We start from the raw sequence: 24395 nt of genomic DNA, 5'->3' as shown, positions 1-24395 counted from the left end.
CTTAAACGGGTGTAGCCAGCCACTATAAGACCGGGGTGGTCAACTACTGTGTAAGGGTGAATTTACATTAGTAATATATGCGTAGTGTTCAACATCATTTGCAACTTTTCTGTTTACACTATCCTTACTTTAGCCTTGGATGTGGTGTGGCCAGCTATTAGCATACCGTAAATACCATAGTATATAGACAAACAAAATCTAAACCATATTGCACATAATGTTGCACACTTGATTAATGCAACGATTCGCAAATGTGTGGATATTTTAAAAGCCTTTCATTTTCAGTTATGCTAACAGAGCAAAAATGCTGTATTCTGGTTTTAAGGGATGTGGTGTGGGACACGTGTAGTTTCATTACACTGTACCACTAAGAAGAGTATGTGGTTTAGATTTCTCCCACACTACCTCCGAAGCAGGGTTTCCGTTAGCCGGTAATTGCCGGCTTTTGGCTCAAATAAAATAGTTGCCAGCCAAATTGATTAGGAGAAAAAACAATCCAAATTGCAGAATGCTTTTTATTCATTTATGTAAATAAATGGATAAACATTTGATTGTCCTTCTTATTGGTCTATAGGTTAATTAGCCAAATTTGGGGGAATTAAATTGGGGCGTGTGTATTTTCTGTAGTCCGTCATGTATCTTATTGATCACAGCATACAGAGCCTATTTTTAGCAGAGGATCACTGGTCAGACGGTGTTAGAGCTGCTGCAGCTTCTCTCCTCTGCTGGGGTGGAATGTGCTTCTATAACTGCGCAACAATTCTAAATGCAATCGCATGTTAAACAGTTTTGATGGCCACGATTTAAAAAGAGCTTCTATTTTTATTTCTCAACTGGTAATTGAAGCACGCCTTCCATTCGCCCACGAGTGCATAGGCAACGGTAGGCTGTCAGCGCATCCCCCAACCGTCTTTGTATTGTGAGCTGGAGGCAGTATGCACTTAATTGTTTGAAATCTGAACATTTTACTTCATATTATGAGGCCTGTCTTACCTTGCTTCAAAGAAGCCTAGGCATAATCTGACCATAGAAACATGGGGGCAATTGTTTTTAAAATACTTCCTCATATGCCATTGAAACCAGGCATTTCTCTCCTGTTGTATTTGTTTTCACATGAACTTTCTTTCATTGTCCAGTAGCCAAAGGCACAATCATAGTCATATTAGCAGCCCATCCTAGTTGTTGCATCTTTAGATTCCCCCTCTAAATTTCTAACAGAGATGTTCATCCATCACATATGGAGCTGCTCTCATCAGGTGCTCTGTTTAGAGTTTTTGGCAAAATTGAATTTTGGAAAATGTTTGAAAATTATGTTTTATTGTCTGCTTCATTACAGGAGTTGCATGTTCTGTTAAGATGAATTACCATAATCGTAATGTGATTTTTGCATTCTGAGCACAGTGTATTCTCCATTCTGAGCACAGTGTATTCTCATGGGCAATTTGGCCAGCAACAATTTTATTTGGGATTACCGGCTAACGGAAACCCTGCTCCGGAGGTAGTGTGGGAAACAACTCTCAAAGAGATTTGAATCTAGATCTAGCTCTTTATGCTACAAAAGTATATTTCCTTGGACTAGCGTGTGTCTCAAAGTAATGTGGTGTAAAAAGAGCATTAAGAGATACCGAATTAGCTGAGGAAGATACGGGTGCTGGAGGCTTAGTCAACTCAGACATACTGTAATGCATCTCCAGTTGTGGTTTATATTGGCCTACAGGTCACGAGTGCCTCCTGAATTTAAGTCGTTCTGCGTTCTAGGCTCGTAAAAATATTTTGATGTTTTCAAGGAAAAAGTTAGTGGGAGGGATTCTTTTTCTTGGTGTGTGTGTACTGTCAATGCGCTTGTGTAATCATCGCTGTATTGCGCTTTGTGCTTACATACGCAAGAAAGTGCCCTTCTCCTCTGTGCTGTAGTGTGCTGGCTAATCATAGGAGGCGTGAATTACTATTATATGCTCTGTACACATCTCATTTGGTGTACACAAGGGACATCATTGCCACTCAGATGTTACTAAGTAAGGGCAGACTGTTGAACTGAGCACAGAATGTGGCATGACTAAATAAACTGTTTAATTTGGCAGAACAGTTGTCTAGTAGAAATGTTTAGTAAGCACTTTTAGTTTAGTTAAAGACCATCTGTCAGGCGGTAAACACACAAGTGGTAAACACACTTTAAACCGTTGTTAAGACTATGAATCAAACGTTGGTGGGTCCTTGTATTCTCATTCACATGTACATAGGAAATAGGGATATGTGCATTAACAGCTTAAAGGCTGTTTTCACTGTTTTGAGAGAGAGACTCAGTTGCCGTTGCTTAATCAATATAAATTGTGGTGATATACAAACATGCTTTCAGTTACTCTCTTTTATTGTTCCTAAGAAGTTCTACAAGCAGATTCAAGCATGTCTAATAATTTACAGTATTTAGTCAGCCACCAATTGTGCAAGTTCTCCCACTTAAAAAGATGAGAGAGGCCTGTAATTGTCATCATAGGTACACTTCAACTATGACAGACAAAATGAGAAAAACAATCCAGAAAATCACATTGTATGATTTTTAATGAATTTATTTGCAAATTATGGTGGAAAATAAGTATTTGGTGAATAACGAAAGTTTATCTCAATACTTTGTTATATATGACTCTGTCATTGCCAATACTTTGTGGGAGAACTTGCACAATTGGTGGCTGACTAAATACTTTTTTGCCCCACTGTATATATATATTTTTTTTTATACATCACAAGTGACACTAAATTAGGTTGATATACTTGAGGTAAATCTTTAGTCTTTCTTTGAAAGACAATTGTCCTACTTTTCAGCAGTGGTCATTGTATCGATCTGTTGCTGTGGTGGTTGGATAAAGGAACTGTATCAACCTTCACAGTGTGTGGTATGAACCTGCGAAAAGCAGATGATGTGGTCACTATCTCATGAATCAGTTCACCCCGGCATAATCACCTTGACAGGATGTCTGGTGGCAAAGCTTTTAGACCGCCTGACAGTTGGTCAATAACTACATTGACGTGTTGCATCTCCAATCCAGTCATGTTTTAGAATGGAATGGTGTTTAGGCAGTCTTGCCGATGTCTGGTATTTGGGGGGTAGAAGTGATGGACTTATAGTTTAGAAATTCACCCGATCTTTTTGTTCATTTTAGAATTCTTGTTCAGTTGTACAAAGAACACTGTATTTCTCTCCTTGGTGAAAGATACATGCTTGTCCCATCTCCTTTGCCTCGCAGACTCAACCGTAACCTGAAATTGATTAAACAAACTGAACATGCACTTGATTCTCATTGGAATCATACTGGGAGTGTGCTCTGAAGTTCTCATTGTTGTCCATTACACTGCCCCATAGGAACATCAGTTATGTCACATTCCAATAATACTGTAGGCCTATATCTGTCATCCACAGATGACCTAGCATACACTCACTGCCCAGTTTATTAGGTCCACCACCCCGTTCATGTAAATGTATCACTCCTACTGACAGTGAGTCATGTCGCCGTGGCTATAAAGCAGGCGGACAGGCATCAAGGCATTCAGTTATTGTTCGACTGAACGTTAGAATGGGCAAAACGAGTGACCTAAGCAACTTTGAGCGTGGTATGATCGTCTGTGCCAGGCGCGCCGGATCCAGTATCTCAGAAACGGCCGTCTTCCTGGGTTTTTCCACAAATGACAGTGTCTAGGGTTTTCCGAGAATGGTGCGACCCAAACAACAGAAACCATCTAGTCAGCGGCAGTCCTGTGGGGGAAAACAGCTCATTGATGAGAAAAGTCGAAGGAGAATGGCAAGAATTGTGCAAGCTAACAGGCGATTCACGAACAGAAAAATAACTGCACAGTACAACAGGGGTGTGCAGAACAACATCTCGGAAAACACAATTCATTGGTCCTTGTCACGAATGGGCTATTGCAGCAGACAACCACACCAGGTTCCACTGCTATCAGCTAAAAACAGGAAGGGCGGCTCCAGTGGGCACGAATTGAGGAGAATTGTGGACAATTGAGGAGTGGAAAAACATTGCCTGGAACATGACAGTGAGTTCAATTTACTTGAGTGGCCTGCGCAGTCCCCAGAGCTCAACCCAATAGAGTATCTTTGGGATGAGATGGAACGGGCTGTTCGCAGCATGAATGTACCGCCGTCCAATCTGCAGTAACTGCGTGATGTCACCATGGACCAAAACCCCTGTGGAACGTTTCCGACACCTTATGGAATGCCCCAAAGAATTCAGGCTGTTATGGAGGCAAAGGGTAGTTTGACCCGGTACTAGAGGTGTGTACATAATAAAGTGGCCTATGTGAGTCTATATTCCCATTCATGAATTCCCATTCATGACTATATTGGAGCTGGAAATATCCCTTCCTGCCCAGCAAGGGATCGTGTACAGTATGACCCAGGGAGTTTCTATTAGCATGCTCGGATCACTTCTGAGCAACACCTGGCAGTAGACTGAGTGCCGTCTGCAAAACACACAATTTCTCCTATTGCACTTCCATGTTCTGGAAAAATTAACTTGAACATTACATCAGACACTGGCTGCCCCACTGGACCCAACACTGTGGTTACTTTATACTTCTAGTTATAATTCTAATTTGTGGTTGGCTAAACTTTAAAGAACTTCGAAAGTTTCTTCAAGTAAAGTCACAAAAACCGTCAAGCACTATAATGAAACTGGCTCTCGAGGACTGCCACAGTAAAGGAAGACCCAGAGTTACCTCTACTGCAGAGGAAAAGTTAATTAGAGTTACCAGCCTCTGAAGCATTTATTTGGGTTGCAATTTCTGAGTTCAAGTAACAGACACATGTCAACATCAACTGTTCAGAGGAGACTGTGTGAATCAGGCCTTCGGGGTCATATTGCTGCAAAGAAACCTCTACTAAATGACACCAATAAGAAGAGACTTTCTTGGGCCAAGAAACACGAACAATGGACATTAGACCGGTGGAAATCTGTCCTTTTGCTCTGATTAGTCCAAATGTGAGATTTTTGGTTCCAACCGCTGTGTCTTTGTGAGACGCAGAGTAGATGAACGGATGATCTCCGCATGTGTGGTTCCCACAGTGAAGCATAGATAAGGTGTGATGGTGTGGGGGTGGTTTGCTGGTGACACAGTGACTTATTTATTTAGAATTCGAGGCACACTTAACCGCATGGCTACCACAGCATTCTGCAACGATACGCCATCCCATCTGGTTTATGCTTAGTCCCACTATAATGTGTTTTTCAACAGGACAATGACCCAACACAACTCCAGGCTGTGTAAGGGCTATTTGATCAAGAAGGAGTGTGATGAGTGCTGCGTCAGATGACCTGGCCTCCACAATCACCTGACCTCCACCCAATTGAGATGGGATGAGATGGACTGCAGAGTGAAGGAAAAGCAGCCAACAACTGGTCAGCATGTGTGGGAACTCCTTCAAGACTGATGAAAAATAATTCCAGGTGAAGCTGGTTGAGAGAATGCCAAGAGTGTGCAAAGCTGTCATCAAGGCAACGGGTGGCTACTTTGAAGAATCTCTAATAGAAAATATTTGTTTAACATTTTTTTGGTTACTGCATGATTCCATATGTGTTATTTCATACAGGCACAATTATTCTACAATGTAGAAAATAGTAAAAATAAAGAAAACCCCTTGAATGAGTAGGTGTGTCCAAACTTTTGACAGGTACTGTATATGTTATTTTTGTTATCCAGTCGGATAAACACTCCAAACAGCCTACCCGACTGCTCGGAGGCATACGCATGGTCCTAAAGCACACGTAACTCATTTTAAATCACATTCCAATGATAAAATTGGAGGGGGGACAAAAATGCAATTTCAGAATGTGATAGTTGCACCCCTGATAATTACACAGGTGCACCTTGTGCTGGGGGTAATGGAAGGCCACTCTAAAATGTGTATTTTTGTCTCCCAACACAATACCACCGATGTCTCCAAGTTTTGAGGGAGCGTGTAATTGGAATGCTGACTGCAGGAATGTCCACCAGAGAATTGAATGCTTGTTTCTATACCATAAGCCGCCTCCAAAGTTCTTTTAGAGAATTTGGCAGTACGTCCAACTGGCCTCACAACCGCAGATAACGTGTAACCACGCCAGCCCAGGACCTCCACATCAGGCTTCTTCACCTGTGGGATTGATTGAGGGGGTGCTGAGGTGTATTTCTGTCTGTAATGAAGCCCTTTTGTGGGGGAAAAACTAATTCTGATTGGCTGGGCCTGGCTCCCAAGTGGGTGGGTCTGCCCAATCATGTGAAATCCATAGATTAAGGCCTAATGAATATATTTAATTTGACTAATTTCCTTATATAAGCTGTTTCTCAGTCAAATCTATGAAATTTTTGCATGTTGCATTTTATATTTTTCAGTATATTTTAAATAACAAAAAATACTGTTTTTACAGCTGTTTGAAGCTGGTGGACCAAAACCGAAAGTTACTTTCAGAAGTCATTCTACACAGAGCGAACAGTGTAGAATTTTAGCAACCAGTAAGTGATTTCCACTAGATAACACAGTTACAAAGTTAGAACAGCTTTCACACTTTCACAGCAGATGCCGCTCCGGTGGAAAAATCTGTATGTGAATATCACAGCCAATCACAACCCTGGCAGTTAAGTAATACAGTGAAACACTATCAATCCACTATTACCGCAGACATTCTGTATTATGGACCTTTTCTGAAATTACAAAGCAAAAATGTAAAACAATTATGTGTAGCACCTTTAACTCAATTGAAAATGTTGCTGTCAAGGACTATAGATGTACAGTAATATAATTAAGCAATAAGGCACGAGGGGGTGTGGTTATGGCCAATATACCACGGCTAAGCGCTGTTCTTTCGCACAACATGGGGTGTCTGGATACAGCCCTTAGCCGTGGTATATTGGCCATATACCCCAAACCCCTGAGGTGCCTTATTGCTTTTATAAACTGGTTACAAATTAAATTAGAATGTTTTGACATACATGTGGTATACAGTCTGATATATCGTGGCTTTTAGACAATCAGCATTCAGTGCTCAAACCACCCAGTTTATTATAATAATAGTATATACACACAGCAACACATGCAGATTGGTTCTCAATTGACTTACTATGCCAGGATACATTTGTATTTATTTTAATAAACAAATACACATCTAGACCTATCTGTATGTAGTAGGGCAGAATTTCCCAACATCCAATTACTGCAGTGTGAATAGTGGATACACCTTGTTTAAGTAAGAATCACCATTCATTCCATTACACACAGGGACGTTTAGTCAGCAGACTAAATTACAGTCTTATTCATGTCATTGTCACTCAGCATTACGGCCAAAAATTGTATTTTATTTATTTTTATTTATCCGTTATTTTTCCAGGTAAGTTGACTGAGAACACGTTCTCATTTGCAGCAACGAACTGGGGAATAGTTACAGGAGAGAGGAGGGGGATGAATGAGCCAATTGTAAAATGACCAAAGGTCCAGTAAAAAAGAAACATGGCTTCCAGACATTTTCATTTCTTTGCTAACCTTGTCCTTTGGTGTCTTACATAACGTTAATGTTCTCTCTGCGGTTTGTTTTGGGAGGCTGGGTTTTGAAAGGGGTCTGTGGCAGAGATGGTGCTTTGCCCTTGGGCTTTCAGCAGAACTTGCTAGTGGTGCCAATGCCCTGGTTTGGTCAACCTTTTGTTTTCACTGTAACCTTTTTACACTTGCAATTAGAGCTCCTTGTACTCCCTGTACTTGTTTGCTGTTGTGGTACATATGACACAATATCTTTATCAAGGGTCGTTCTAAAACTATGAGAATTCAAGGGGTATTCTTGGTTGAATTTAATGCAATGTTTACTGTGTAGTCAGTATGGATAGGTGTGTGTGTGTGTGTGTGTGTGTGTGTGTAACTCAACCAGCAATCGATTTTTACGTGGCATGCAGTTTAGTGTTGATTGACACGTTTATCAAAGTTAAGTGACCATGTGAGCTTTGTATCATTTTGTTGCCTTAAGTAGTGTCCCTTTCAAATGACAACACATAGTTTCAGTATGTTGCCTCCTCTGACTGAAAGTATTGGACTGTAAGAGAAAAACCTCAGCAAATCCTCTCCCTCTCTCAACCAAGTCACTTAAAGTTTATTTACGTCTTTTGCAAATGTCCATTAAAGTCCCAATTTACAACCTGGCTCGTCTGGCGTACTCTGTCATGTCTGGACACCTTCCTTAATAAAACAGCAATGTCTTTATTTTCTACTGCCATAAAGTCTCTACTTGTCTGTAAGGGGAAACCTCATCTGTTACATGCAAGATGATGATGATGATAAAGAGATGCCTAAAGACAGCGCTGGAGTGATTGACATGACCTTTCCCACGGTGTCCTGACCCATGGTCCCCTCAGTTGTCTTTAGCGCTCATCAGGGAGAGGGAAACTTATTGAAACGGTCTGGACCGTCCCCGTCAATTAGGATTACAGTGGTAGAGACAAAAAAAAAGTAGCACCCTGCTGATCAATACTGATGAAAGTATCCCAGTTAATCAATTCTGACGGGAGATTGACAGTGATGAGGTGAATTCGTTTTGGATGATTGTGATGCCTAAGGCTAATGACAGATTGGGCTACAGACAGATTTTCAAGTTGCAGGTGGTTAAATGACCTCGGTTTCAGAGCAATGGGGAAAACAGTCATGTATCTCCATAATGCCGTTTGAATTCAGTGTGACCATGTAAGTCTCACAATGTTTGAGGTGTTGGACTGTTAGATTGACTAATTTATTCAAGACCGTAAGGGCTTCGCAGTGTTGCCACGCATTAATGAATTCAAAACCTCTGCAGTTGTTATGCTTTTGTGGCCCATATCACAGACTGTAAAAGACTTATTCAATTAAATTAAACTATGGTTGTCATGAAAAATGTATGAAGTATTATCTTATTTTTGTTTTCTCTTTAAACTTTTCCATTTTGTTTGAGGAGCTTTGAAGCTGACTGCCTGAGGTCTTAAGTAACGCATCCGTTATTTATTATTCAATCAAGACAATACAGGGAATACTGTCAATCAGCACTTTGATAACGTGAATTATCGAGCGAAGTAAAAAAATATATATATATGTTTTCCGTAATTATGCAGAGGAGGTAGGTGTTCTCATGCATTATGCAAATGTTGATCAGATATTTATGAATTTGTTTTTTTGTTTTTTTTTCCAGACGGATACCCCTGAATGTCTTGTCTGGCATTGAAAATCTTTATCCCCATACGTTTTAAAGTCTGCACATAATGTTGTTGTGAGTGAGTTCATGCCATTTTAGTTTGAGTTGTGAAAGTGCCGACTGGTCTAAAGTCGCTTCATTAAAGGGGATGCCCCCGCCTCAGGGCACCACTGCCATTGCTTGATGTATGAAACAGTGAAAACTATCAGCCACACAGACAGGTTTGTAATTTGCCATAAGACTGATTAAAGGGACCATCCGTAACAAAGGACTCTGCAGTTTTATTGGATTGGATACATCATTGGAAGTTAGGCTACAACAATACCAGGGAGCTTTGCGGTATCAGCAAATGGGACGGCTCCCAATTAGAGATATCTCTTTACAATTGAGTTATTTAGCAGACACCCTGGTGTTACAAGCCCCATGCTCTACCAACTGAGCCACACACAACCACCTTTTCATAGAATTCTGCAGTGGCTTTGAAGTTTGCAGGATATAAATAATGTTGTCACACAACCACTGGCCAAGGCATGGACGGGGTGAACCCTTTCATGTGAATTGCAAGTGAAAGCCTCTGCTGTGCTTTCACTCGCTGTAATCCGTCACAAAACCAATTGTAACTCAGTGCTGTTGATTGTAATGGCAGGCTCCTTGAGTTTAAGTTGTGAGACTCAATGAACCCCAACTCTGCATGGGTTTCCAAACATTGAACACATGGCAGTTGAGATTTTAGGGCTGATATACAGTGCATTCGGAAAGTATTCAGACCCCTTGACTTTTTCCACGTTTTGTTACAATGATTGCATTTTAGAAAAAGGCAGTATTATACACACACTACCCCATAATGACAAAGAAAACACAGGTTTTTAGAAATCTTTGCAAATGTATTAAAAACCAAAAACTGAAATATCACATTTACATACGTATAGACCCTTTACTCAGTACTTTGTTGAAGCACCTTTGGCAGCGATTACAGCCTCGAGTCTTCTTGGGTATGATGCTACAAGTTTGGCACACCTGTATTTGTGGAGTTTCTCCCATTCTTCTCTGTAGATACTCTCAAGCTCTGTCAGGTAGGATGGGAAGCATCGCTACACAGCTATTTTCAGGTCTCTCCAGAGATCGAGAGTTTGATTGGTTTCAAATCTGGGCTCTGGCTGGCCCACTCAAGGACATTCAGAGACTTGTCCCAAAGCGACTCCTGCATTGTCTTGGCTGTGTGCTTAGGGTCGTTGTCCTGTTGGAAGATGAACCTTTGCCCCCAGTCTGAGGTCCTTAGGGCTCTGGAGCAGGTTTTCATCAAGGATCTCTCTGTACTTTTCTCCGTTCATCTTTCCCTCGATCTTGACTAGTCTCCCAGTCCTTGCTACTGAAAAACATCCCCACAGCATGATGCTTCACCGTAGGGATGGTATTGGCCAGGTGATGAGCGGTGCCTGGTTTCCTCCAGATGTAACGCTTTGCACTCAGGCCATCTTGAGTGCAATCATACCAGATAATCTTGTTTCTCATGGTCTGAGAGTCCTTTAGGTGTCTGCTGGCAAACTCCTAGTGGGTTGTCATGTTTCTTTTAGTCAGGAGTGTCTTCAGTCTGGCCACTCTACCATAAAGGCCTAATTGGTGGAGTGCTGCAGAGATGGTTGTCCTTCTGGAAGGTTCTCCCATCTCCAAAGAGGAACCGTAGAGCTCTGTCAGAGTGACCATCGGGTTCTTGGTCACCTCCCTGACCAAGGCCCTTCTGCCCTGATTGCTCAGCTTGTTCAAGCATCCAACTCTAGGAAGAGTCTTACTGGTTCCAAGCTTCTTCCATTTAAGAATGATGTAGGCCACTGTGTTCTTGGGGACCATCAATGCTGCAGACATTTTTTGGTACCTTTCCCCAGATCTGTGCCTCGACACAATCCGGTCTTGGAGCTCTACGGACAATTCCATTGACCTCATGGCTTGGTTTTTGCTCTGAGATGCACTGTCAACTGTGGGACCCTATATAGACAGGTGTGTGCCTTTCCAAATCATGTCCAATCAATTGAATTTACCACAGGTGGACTCTAAGTTGTATAACCATCTCAAGGATGATCAATGGAAAACCTGTTTTCGCTTTGACATTATGGGGTATTGATGAGGACATTTTTGAATTCAATCATTTTTCAAACAAGGCTGTAACGTTACAAAATGTGGAAAAAGGGAAGGGGTCTGAATAATCCCCCCCCCAACTTCTTTAATAATGCATGTCATTTTTTTTAACATTTAAAGCTTATGTTATCTAATTATGTATGTGTTATCGCAACATGAATGTGAAAATGTGTTTGTCACTTCTCCAACCAATATTTGGTTCATATGCACACTCAATGAAAGAAAACTTAGCAAGTTGATTTTGAAACTCAAGAGCTTCTTCATTTCATGAAATAAAAGTTGAGATTTAATTGCACAGGATCCTGAAATTTCTCTCACCTCTCATTAACTTTATTTTTGTATATCTGTGAATTGGTGGAGCAGCTTTTACTTGAGTAAAAGTACAGATGCCTTCAGAGAAAATGACTAAAGTAAAGTCACCCAATAAAATACTACTTGAGTAAAAGTATCAAAAGCAAATGTAATTGATCAAATATACTTAATAAGTATCAAAAGTAAAAGTATAAATCGTTTCAAATGCCTTATATTGAGCAAACCAGACAGCACCATTTTCTTGTTGTTTTAATTTACAGATAGTCAGGGTCACATTCCAACACTCACATCATTTACAAAAGAAGCATTGGTGTTTAGTGAGTCTGCCTGATAAGAGGCAGTAGGGATGACCAGGGATGTTCTCTTGATGTGTGTGGATTGGACTATTTTACAGTCCTACTAAGCATTCAAAATGTAACGATTACTTTTGGGTGTCAGGGAAAATGTATGGAGTAAAAAGTACATTATTTTATTTAGGATTGTAGTGAAGTAAAAGTATGAATAGGAAAGTATGGATACCCCAAAAAACGACTTAAGTAGTACTTTAAAGGATTTTTACTTTTTGCATTCCCTCCGCCATTTATCTCATAATGAATTGTATCGACACACAAAGATCCCACCATGTCGAACGAACAAATGATCTATCGCCGTTTATAAAATTGTACTGAAACCTGTTTCTGTCATTTTTTACTTTACTCTCGTTAAAACTGTGGATGGAAACATAGTTTATAATGAACTAAACCAAATGCATACCCTTGAACATCTAAGATCGAGATGATCACAGCATTTTGTTGACCAATTATGCCTTTTAGTACATAACGGTCCCCTATTTGATGCCAGTGAATGCTGATTATTAAGCCAGATTTAGCTCTGATTCACCACCTGTGCTTTATTAGTGTGTGCTGACCAACACTGTAATTGAGATATCTTACCTGGCAAGATGGCCCATAGTTGAAACATGGTTTTTGACTGTTCGCCTATCTCTCCCTGTCTACTCTCTCTGCCACCACAGTTTAGGCTACTTCACCTGGAGTGGACCTTGTGCTGACAGCATAAAGCATTGCATTTAAACAGTGGCAAAGATTTGCATACAGCACAAATGGACTGACAGTTCTGATAGGAAATGTAAAAAAATCCAGAATTGCTTTAATAACCAATGCCATTGCACGAACAGTTGGCTCTATTGGTGTTAGTGAAAATGAGTTGCCAATGTGGCTGGGGTTCGCAGAAACAATGACCAGCCTTCTTATCCAAACCCATTCCACTGCAGTCCTCAGAGCCAGCAACATGGAACTGCACTGAACAAAAATAGGAACGCAACATGTAAAGTCATGAGCTGAAATAAAAGATCCCAGAAATGTCCATATGCACAAAAAACGAATGTCAAATTTCGTGCACAAATTTGGTTATATCCCTGTTAAAAAACATTTCTCATTTGCCAAGATAATCCATCCACCTGACAGGTGTGGCACATAAAGAAGCTGCTTAAACAGCATGGTCATTAAGCAGGTGCACCTTGTACTGGGGACAAAAGGCCACTCTAAAATGTGAAGTTTTTTTTGAGGCAGCGTGCAACTGGCATGCTGACTGCAGGAATGCCCGCCAGAGCTGTTGCCAGAGAATTTAATTTCTTTATCATAAGCCACATCCAAAGTTGTTTTAGAGAATTTGACAGTACGTCCAACCGGCCTCACAACCGCAGACCATGTGTAACCACGCCAGCCCAGGACCTCCACACCCGGCTTCTTCACCTGTGGGAGAGTGGGGGTGTTGAGTATTTCCGTCTGTAATAAAGCCCTTCTGTGGGGGGAAAACACCTTCTGATTGGCTGGGCCTGGATCCCCAGTGGGTGGGCCCTGGGTTGCAAGTGGGTAGGCCTATGCACTCCCAGGCCCACCCATGGCTGCGCCCCTGCCGAGTCATGTGAAATCCATATATTTGGGCCTCATGAATTTATTTCAATTGACTGATTTCCTTATATGAACTGCAACTCAGTAAAATCTTTGAAATTGTTGTGTGTTGCGTTTTATATTTTTGTTCATTATAGATGCTACGGATTTATTAGATAACAGCAATGTATATTGTTTTCCCAGACTACAATCTTAAGGCAAGTTTGTGTTTGAGATGTAGCAAATGGGAAAGAATGGCTGCATTTATTTGTATCTACCGTCCCCCATATTTTCCATGGCTATGTGGGAGATAATGAGCCTTCCCCATTAGGTAGTCAAGAGTGTGGTCGAAAGTACCATCTTCAATCGACTTTGTACATCAGACACAACACCGATGCAGAGAAGTAATTTGACGGATGTCCATTGTTTGGCAGTGGTTGTATTGTATTCTGGAGTCAGGCTGTGGTCTAGCATTTGTGTTGGATCATTTGAAAATATTTGTGGCTGTGAGAGGGCCAAGGGGAATCTATTACTCCTCAGGAAACTCAGGCCGAATATTGGAATACGGCCCTAGGGCACCACAGGTGCGACTTGGTCGCAGCCCCTTCCTACAAACTAGACCTTGGAATGCCAACATTGCAAACACACACACACACACAGCCATCTTGTACACAAGATCCAGTGGTTGTCAGTGGAGGTGGCTTTTTTCTGGCACTGAGCATTTTCATGCCGTCTCCAAAAAACGATACTTTAAAAAGGTCAATATTCAGATTGATAGTGGAGACAATGGCAAATAGATGTCCTCCTTTCCACTGCCTGTAAAAGAAAATGCCTCCTTTTGAGGATGCCTCAACTAAGCTGTCTATGGCCTTATACAGTATGTGCTGCTCTAACATTCAACAAGGAAAGGGGTCTCATTGTATACGTGTGTGAATTGTTGCTGTCTGCTACCCTGCAAAGAGACTAATGCCTCTTGCCTCATCAGATAAAACAGCTTGGGGTCTTGAAGGCACAAGGTCCGTGTTTATGTTTGCGCTCACCTGTTTCATTGAGCAGCACCATTGAGCGCTCTGATATTCCCTGACTGAAATGATGGCACGTGTTGCCTGTGGTGGGTGTACACATTTCTGTCTCTGACCGTACCTGGATGTTGCTGCTTCATAATCACATTTGGAAACGAGCTTCATAGTCTTGACTCTAAAATGTGCTTGGGCCAGGTTATACGTGAAGGTGTGTCCACTTTCGCGTCCTGGATTGTAATGATGAGGCATTTGTTGAAGTTTGGCGGATGGAGATGAACAGAAATGTTATTCTGGTGCCAGAGGATTGTATCAAATTTCAAACGCGAAACCTCACCAACCAAAGCTACAGTTGTCTGTCAGTCTGAAAGACAGATCTCCATCCCCTTGGGGCTCACCAGCACCATTTCTCCATCTGACTGAGAAGCAGGTGCTTGAAATATTTATGGGTGCAACAGTTGAACACCACTTCCCTCGGCGCCTATGTGGGTTCAAATCATTTCAAGCCTCTCTACCAGATTTGGCTTCGCGCCTAATCACCATCATTTTGGTATTATTTACTAAGCCTTACCTGACATGATTTTGCCTCTTTTCAAATTCTGGAGGGAAAAAAAGTGGAAAGTTAGTGAGGCTCATCCCCAAACATGAGCAGATGTGCTTCTGAGTGGCTAATTATGAAGCCGCCAGAACTGCTGTACTAACTGTCAATCTGGGGGCGATCAGATCCGGCTTTCCAAAATCTCAGGAATGTGCTGGGAAAAGCAGGTGATGTCGGTAAAATGGCGGGAGAGCAGGTCAAACTGATCTCATGCTGGTCAACCTCTTCCACAGGACTGAACCTAAACCTATTAAATCTACCATTGCCCAGACTGCAGGACTCTCCCGTTTGCAGTCACACTCCGTCTCTCGCTGTGTAATTTCAGTTCATTACCATCTGCTAAGGAATAGTCTGTTCATCCTCATTTCAACTCCGAAAGAACATGTGGATTGATTGGTGTTATAGCAGACACCTACTGACTGCCTCCCGGAAAGCAGAATTGAAGAAAATATGCTCCCGCCAATATTGGAACTTGGGTTGCAATTTTGAAATCCATAGTACATCCTGCATTCTCACTTGGGTTACATTGTTCTCCCTGTCACACACATATATATGCATATATAGTACCATTCAAAAGTTTGGACACACCTACTCATTGCAGGGTGTTAAACAAATCAAAATATATTTTAAATGTGAGATTCTTTGAAGTAGCCACCCTTTGGCTTGATGACAGCTTTGCACACTCTTGGAAGTCTCTCAACCAGCTTCACCTGGAATGCCTTTCCAATAGTCTTGGAGGAGTTCCCACATATACTGAGCACTTGTTGGCTGCTTTTCCTTCACTCTGTGGATGATTGTGGAGGCCAGGTCATCTGATGCAGCACTCATCACTCTCCTTCTTGGTCAAATAACCCTTACATAGCCTGGGGGTGTGTTGGGTCATTGTCCTGTTGAAAAACAAGTGATAGCCCCGCTGAGCGCGAACCAGATGGCTTTGCGTATCGCTGCAAAATGCTGTGGTAGCCATGCTGGTTAAGTGTGCCTTGACTTCTAAATAAATAAATCAGACAATGTCACCAGCAGAGCACCATCACACCTCCTTCTCCATGCTTCACTGTGGGAACCACACATGCCGAGATCATCCACTCACCTACTCTGCACCTTACAAAGACACTGCGGTTGGAACCAAAAATAGCAATTTGGACTCATCAGACAAAAGGATATATTTCCACTGGTCTAATGTACATTGCTCGTGTTTCTTGGCCCAAGCAAGTCTCTTCTTTATTATTGGTGTTTTTTAGTAGTGGTTTCTTTGCAGCAATTTCACCCTGAAGGCCTGATTTCACGCAATCTCTTCTGAACAGTTGATGTTGAGATGTGTCTGTTACTTGAACTCTGTGAAGCATTTATTTGGGCTGCATTTTCTGAGGCTGGTAACTGTAATGAACTTATCCTCTGCAGCAGAGGTAGCTTTGGGTCTTCCTTTCCTGTGGTGGTCCTCATGAGAGCCAGTTTCATCCTAGTGCTTGATGGTTTTTGCGACTGCACTTGAAGAAACTTTCAAAGTTCTTGACATTTTCAGCATTGACTGACCTCCATGTCTTAAAGTAATGATGGACTGTCGCTTCTTTTTGCTTATTTGAGATGTTCTTGACATAATTTGGACTTGGTCTTTTACCAAATAGGAATATCTTCTGTATACCACCCCTACCTTGTCATAACACAACTGATTGGCTCAAACGCATTAAGAAGGAAATTCCACAAATTAACATTTAACAAGGCACACCTGTTAATACATATGCATTCCAGGTGACAACCTCATGAAGCTGATTGAGAGAATGCCAAGAGAGTGCAAAGCTGTCATCAAGGCAAAGGGTGGCTACTTTGAAGAATCTCAAATATAAATCATATTTTGATTTGTTTAAAAGTTTTTTGTTTACTACATGATTCCATATGTGTTATTTAATAGTTTTTTTAAAATTATTATTATTCTATAATTTAGAAAAATAGTAAAAATAAAGAAAAATCCTTGAATGAGTAGGTGTGTCCAAATTTTTTACTGGTACTGTACATCAATACCTTGCGACTGCCGGTCCAATAACGCTCTCTTGCAATAACCTTCCCCAGACTGTTGTGATGTTGGCCATCCTGACATGTTCAATGCCCGTAGAACACTTTCACACTCATTGACATTTGTCACATATCGCACCACTGACAGGTGGAGTGACTTTTCAATACACTTTTATACATTTCTTTAGAAGTGGACAATGGCAGAATGTTGCTTTGCCTACTATGATGACGAGACTCTTGCTTCGGTCTTCTGTTGTCTTGCCAGGTCCCAATGGAGACTAAATAAGGAGATGGTTGAGGTGGAGATAAGATCAGTTTAGAGTTTGGCTCAGGGTTCAGTGTGTCAACTATAGTGTGCTGTGGTGTGTCGTATGTCGAGAGATCAGAACACATGGTTTGTACCGACCAGGCTTCCTTTTCACTCTTAGTGCAACAAGCAACCAGGAAGGAGAAATAACTGATACTGACCTGCCCTATGCCCGTTTGTTCTCTCATGTACAGTGGCTTCCGAAAGTGTTCACACCTCTTGACTTTTTCCACATTTTGTTGTTACAGCCTGAATTTAAAATACATACAATTTAGATGTTGTTACTGGTCTACACACAATACCCCATAATGTCAAAGTAGAATTTTGTTTTTAGAATTTTTTACAAATGAATTAATAATGAAATGCTGAAATGTCTTAAGTTAAGTAATTCAACCACTTTGTTATGGCAAGTTTAAATAAGTTCAGTCGTAAAAATGTGCCTAAGTTAAAAGATAAGTTGCATGGACTCACTCTGTGTGCATTAATAGTGTTTAACATTACTTTTTAATTTAACAAAAGGACCACAAAGACGAGGGACGTTTTCTAATGCCTTGCAAAGAAGGGCACCTAAAAAAGCAGAAAATGAATATCCTTTTGTGCATGGTGCAGTTATTAATGACACTTAGGATGGTGTATCAATGCACCCATTCAATACGAAAATACAGGTGTCCTTCCTAACTCAGTTGCCGTATAGGAAGGAAACCGGTCAGGGATTTCACCATGAGGCCAATGGTGACTTTAAAAAAAAATCTGAGTTTAATGGCTGTGATTGGAGAAAACTGAGGATGTATCAACAACATTTTAGTTACTCCACAATACTAAATGACAGGGTGAAAAAAAAGGAAGGCATAAGTCACTAAAATAAAACTGTAAACAATTTGGCAATGAAAATAAATGTATGTCCTGAATACAAAGATTTATGTTTGGGGCTAACACATCACTGAGTACCACTCTTCATATTTTCAAGCATGGTGGTGGCTAAATCATGTTATGGGAATGCTTGTCATCGGCAAGGACTTGAAAGTTGTAATAGTATAATGCACAAGGTGCAATTTGGAAATTGGCTAGTACATCATCAGTTTTCCTCTTGTCATGTCTGTCATTGCAAACCTTAGAGAGCTATTTATAACTTGTCAGAAATGTCCAGATCAACCAGCCCATGTCGGCAAACTTTTCTCGAGCTACGTTTTGTTAGCCTATCGATGTTTTTGTTGTTGTAATGCTAGTCACTCATATCACATTAATACATATTAGACATGACAAAATGTATAAAGTTGCAAGCTAATGAGCTTTAGACCTGCAAAAATGTATCTGCAGCTCATGACAAAATATTCTCTAAGTCGAAACCAAGTGTGTGAACAGTTTGAATCATGAACAGTGTCCATAGAAATAGACATGGTGCCCCAGGATGTTCCCCAATGCTGGTAGATGGGCCTGAGTGAAAGAATGTTTGGGAACCCCTGACGTGGAGTAAGGCATTTGTGAAAATCTTATAGCAATATAGAGTGGGAAAGCGGCTCTGTGTTTGGACAATTAATAGACACTGCAGTAAATAAATACTAATAAAAACACCTGTCTTGCATAGGACTGTACTTTACACAGACCGGTGCGCCATAGCCAATCAGAGCTACAGTCGGCCTATATGCAAATAAACCATTTGCCACATGGGCCTGCCGTCATTCACTTTGAACTGAACTGTGTGTTTACAGGCAGTAGCAACAGCACGACTTTAGATCATTAGAAAGCATTCAGCAAAAGCCACAAAATGCACCTGAATGGATTTCTGTAAATATGTAAATACCATGGGTCCTCTTACCTTTGGGGAACTTTACAATCCTATTGATCAAAGAACCATGGAGGTAGGCTCTCTCCCTCAGTTGCCTATGCACATCAACAACAACAAAATCAACAACTAACGTTAGCCAGAGTGAGATGAGCTAAAGTCTAACGAGGGAACAGTAGATAAACCCTCAAACTTTTTCAAAATTGCACTGATATACAAATGGGGAATAGTAGCCTGCTCGCCCTTCTGCAGCTTGCCTGCCAAAGCATGCTTGTCCCAACCCACATTTTGTCAACTGAGTGGGTACTTGCCTGCCTGCCCGTCCATTTTATCAATGCCAAATTAATTTGTTTGACAACTAAGATATATGCTAACTGTGGATAAGTTGTTCAAGTTCAGCATAGCTACCTAGCAAAGTTATTGACATTTCTTGCTAGCTAACCAAATAGCACCTGCATCTCTAGCTGTAGCCAATTAAAAACGATATGGGGGGAAAAAATGACTTGACATCCTCCCAGCAGCTAGCTAATGTTACCTCTGTGTTTGGAGTGGACACTATATGGTATAGTATGGTCATCTGTTAATGACTCTACTCAATTATTCAACTGGGTTTCTCGTCACCCAAGAGCAGTTTCCTTTCCTCTGGTTAACGACCGGACCGCATTATCACCAAACAAGGCCTGGATATCCTCAGGTCAACACGAGTTACGGTAATTACGGTGAACCTGTCATCTACCGTAATGGAACGACATTCCAGGCACGGTTAAGAGATCCACAGACCTACGAAAAGGATCTTATGACATATGAGTGTGATTGCCTGTAACACTAGCAGGTGTGTCGCCGGATGATAAGTTGTAGGTCCTCTGAGTGGTGGCCTGTTTTTTTTTTATCCCGGCTTCCTGACGCCACAGAGCGAACATAATGTCTGGGATCTGACGCTAACTCATGCCAGGGTAAGACCTTGACAGGCATGAGAAACAAAGGCTTTCTGAACAGAGCACTGTAAGTCCTAACTGAAGTTTATCTCTGTTTGATGATCCAGTAATATTGGACTATTGGGGGATATTTGTAAGGGATGTTAGGGGAGGGTAACCTATGAGGTTTGATGCAAGTCATGAGAAGGTCAGAGCTTTACATGAGGGATGTTAAGATTGAAAAGCTGGAAGGGAATTATGTTTCCTCCTTCATGATACATGGTCTGTTCTGATAATAGGACATTCACCCAGAATACTCTTCATCGTGGAAAGGTTCAGGACGATTCCCTGATCTGGACTTTGTCATGCCTTTGGTATACTGCATCTCAGCTTGTAAGTCATCTGTGGAAAAATATATGGTCTGCTTAAATGTAAGCAATGAACTGCAAAAATGAACTGCTGATACTTTATAAGATACGCTACTGTATGTGAGGGAACTTTCAGTCAGCAAAACAATGGATTGTATGTGTACTGAATAACGTCAGCACGTGGCCCCTCAGAACTATGGTAACCCTACCCTTCACCTTTTAACAAAACAATAGGACCTACACAAGCAAAGCAGCAGAAATCATCAAATTGTTTGTTTCAGCAGAAAAATGCTATTTAAGTTTGAATTGATTATAAGTATTCGCAACTATGTCTAACTATTTGTCTACTCAAAGGCAATTGAGTTTATACATACTATTAATCTATCAAATAATTAAACCATGTTTTTCAGTCCATATATCATATTAATGGCAGTGAGTGTAATTGTAACCGTTAGCTCTACTGTAGGAAAAATGACTCTTGTGAATGTCATACTTTTATGAAATTGAGCAGTTGGGATTTGATGTGTCCGAAGTCAGTCTGTAGGGAATAGCGCTATTCTGGCATCCTTTTTGTCTTTTAGCATAACTGTATACTTTGTGTTTGTCTGGCCGCAAAGCAATAGCATCCCCTGGTAATTGTTTTGCTGGGGCATTTATTGCCTTTCCTAAACCATTGCCGGGTTTGGAACTCATTCCTCATTTTGCCTCTAGGGCAAAATATTTAAGGCAACCACTTTATTGATCAGAGGCTGGATCAAAGTAAAATGCTCCCAACATTTTGGTGAGCTTTGCACTTAACAACCCACCATTCCTGTAACACTGTATCAATCTATTTGTTAACTAACTGTTCCAGGTTTTGTTCACTTTTTCACAGAAGCCAAAAGTATGAAATGACAGCAGTGTGCATGTTGTGTTTTTATGCTGCGTTATGATTTAAAAATGCTGGGTCCCCAGTTTGTCCGTATTACAACAGTGTCTTGGTTAGGACAACAACGCCCAACCTTTGCGTATCATTAATACTGTATGTCATACTATGAACTTGGCACGACAATTCACTGGAGCAGTGGTAAGGAAGCAGTCCCTGTGACCCCTGACAAATCTTAGTCAAAGCTGTCCCCTACATATTACATATCACATCCATTTAGTCAATAAAGGAACAAAGGGCATGTATTCCTCCAGACACACTGGCTGCATGCTCTTTTCCTCTTTGATTAAGGGCCGCGTCACTCAGACCCTACATTAATTCCACTGTTGTCTGCCATTTCTCAAGTCAGACACTTATTCCCTTAGTGCACAGCTCCAGAAAATAACAAAACATGCAATTATATGTTTGTATAAGCGCATTCACTTCAGACAAACCTTATTGTTGAATGTCGTCAATACTGGCCACAGTAGTCACATTACTTCCTTTGCTTATTCCCTTTAGCTCTTAGTGGAGCTACTCAGTGTTTCCCCTAGATTCATTTAGCAGCTGCAAAAACGTTGTATATGCAGTATATATATATTTCTGCCTAGACGCACTTTAAAATGGATAGCTGTTGGCTCAATGACTGGAAGTCTATGAGAACAACTAGCATGTCATTGTGCTAACGCTAGTAGCAATGCGATACCCTTGCCACCACTGCTTAAAACATTTCTAGTTGAAACACTGAGGTACTAAAGGCTTGTCACTGCACTACCTTAATCATTCCACATAAATGTCTGCTCTCCAAAGAACTGCCAACACGCTTTGTCTTTAGCGAGGACGCACAGACTTCTCCTTGCCAGTCAGCAGAAGGGTGTGTGTCAGTGTGGTAACAAGAATGGATGACAAACGCAAGACATCTGACCGTATTGTCAATAAAATTGTCTGACATCATGCTAGAGGAGGAGGCGATTGTGTCTGCGAGATTGTCTGTGACATAGCTCATACAGGTTATTGGCCTGGATGGATATTGTCTCGAAGAACGAACCAGATTAATGTCATTAATCAGCTTCTATATTTACAGTGCATTCAGAAACTATTCAGACCCCTGGACTTTTTCCACATTTTGCTACGTTACAGCCTTATTCTAGAATTGATACAATTTGTTTTTCTACACAAAATAACCTATAATGAAAAATAAACATTTTTGCACATTTGTTAAATATAAAAAATACAGTACCAGTCAAAAGTTTGGACACACCTACTCATTCCAGGGTTTTTCTTTATTTTTACTATTTTCTACATGGTAGAATAATAGTGAAGACATCAAAACTATGAAATAACACATATGGAATCATGTAGCAATCAAAAAAAGTGTTTAAACAAATCCAAATATATTTTATGTTTGAGATTCTTCAATTAGCCGCCCTTTGCCTTGATGACAGCTTTGCACACTCTTGGCATTCTCTCAACCAGCTTCACCTGGAATGTGTTTCCAACAGTCTTGAAGGAGTTCCCACATATGCTGAACACTTGTTGGCTGCTTTTCCTTCACTCTGCGGTCTGACTCATCTCAAACCATCTCAGTTGAGGTCGGGGGATTGTGGCGGCCAGGTCATCTGATGCAGCACTCCATCACTCTCCTTGGTAAAATAGCCCTTACACCGCCTGGAGTTGTGTTGGGTCATTGTCCTGTTGAAAAACAAATGATAGTTCCACTAAGCCCAAACCAGATGGGATGGGTATAGCTGCAGAATGCTGTGGTAGCCATGCTGGTTAAGGGTGCCTTCAAGACTGTTGGAAAAGCATTCCAGGTGAAGCTGGATGAGATAATTCCAAGAATATCCAAGGCTGTCATCAAGGCAATAGGTGGCTACTTTGAAGAAGCAAGTTTTAATCAAGGATCTCTCTGTACTTTGGTCCGTTCATCTCTCCCTCGTCTCCCAGTCCCTGCGCAGAAAAACATCTCCACAGCATGATGCTGCCACCACCATGCTTCATCGTAGCGATGGTGCCAGGTTTCCTCCAGACATGAAGCTTGGCATTCAGTCCAAAGAGTTCAATCTTGGTTTCATCAGACCAGATCATCTTGTTTCTCATGGTCTGAGAGTTCTTTAGGTGCCTTTTTTCAAAATCCAAGCGGGCTGTCGTGCCTTTTACTGAGGAGTGGCTTCCATCTTACCACTCTACCATAAAGGCCTGATTGTTGGAGTGCTGCGGAGATGGTTGTGCCTCTGGAAGGTTCTCCCATCTCCTCAAAGGAACTCTAGAGCTCTGTCAGAGTAACCATCGGATTCTTGGTCACCTCCCTGACCAAGGCCCTTCTCCTCTGATTGCTCAGTTTGGCCAGGTGGCCAGCTCTAGGAAGAGTCTCAGTGGTTCCAAACTTCTTCCATGTGATAATGATGGAGGCCACTGTGTTGTTGGGGATCTTCAATGCTGCAGAAGTGTTTTAGTACCCTTCTCCAGATCTGTGCCTCGACACAAGCCTGTCTCCGAGCTCTACGGTCAATTCCTTTGACCTCTTGGCTTGATTTTGCTCTGACATGCACTGTCAACTGTGGGACCTTATATAGACAGGTGTGTGCCTTTTCAAATCATGTCCAATCAATTGAATTTACCACAGGTGGACTCCCATAAAGTTGTATAAACATCTCAAGGATGATCAATGGAAACAGGATGCACCTGAGGTAAATTTCGAGTCTCATAGCAAAGGGCCTGAATACATATGTAAATATGGTATTTCTGGTTATTTTTTTAAAAAATGAATACATTTGCAAGAATTTCCAAAAACCTGTTTTCGCCTCGTTATGGGGTATTGTGTATAGATTGAGATTTTTTTTTTTTTGCATTCATTTTAGAATAACGCTGTAATGTAACAAAATGTGGAAAAGGGGAAGGGGTCTGAATACTTTCCAGAATGCACTGTATATTCTAGAATCTAACTATACATTGTATGTCATAATTCAC

The 24395-nt window shown here is 41.2% G+C and overlaps 1 protein-coding gene across 4 annotated transcripts in view; it reads left to right on the top strand.

Moving 5' to 3' along the window:
• The window catches only part of LOC139417170 (Kv channel-interacting protein 4-like), a 186927-nt gene that overhangs the window by 138743 nt on the left and 23789 nt on the right, over positions 1 to 24395 (top strand). The gene's annotated exons all lie outside the window — the stretch shown is intronic.

Source organism: Oncorhynchus clarkii, chromosome 9, assembly GCF_045791955.1.
Source record: "Oncorhynchus clarkii lewisi isolate Uvic-CL-2024 chromosome 9, UVic_Ocla_1.0, whole genome shotgun sequence".
Lineage (NCBI taxonomy): Eukaryota > Metazoa > Chordata > Actinopteri > Salmoniformes > Salmonidae > Oncorhynchus > Oncorhynchus clarkii.
Note: the sequence above shows the minus strand (reverse complement) of the source record. Positions and strands in the feature narration are given on the sequence as shown.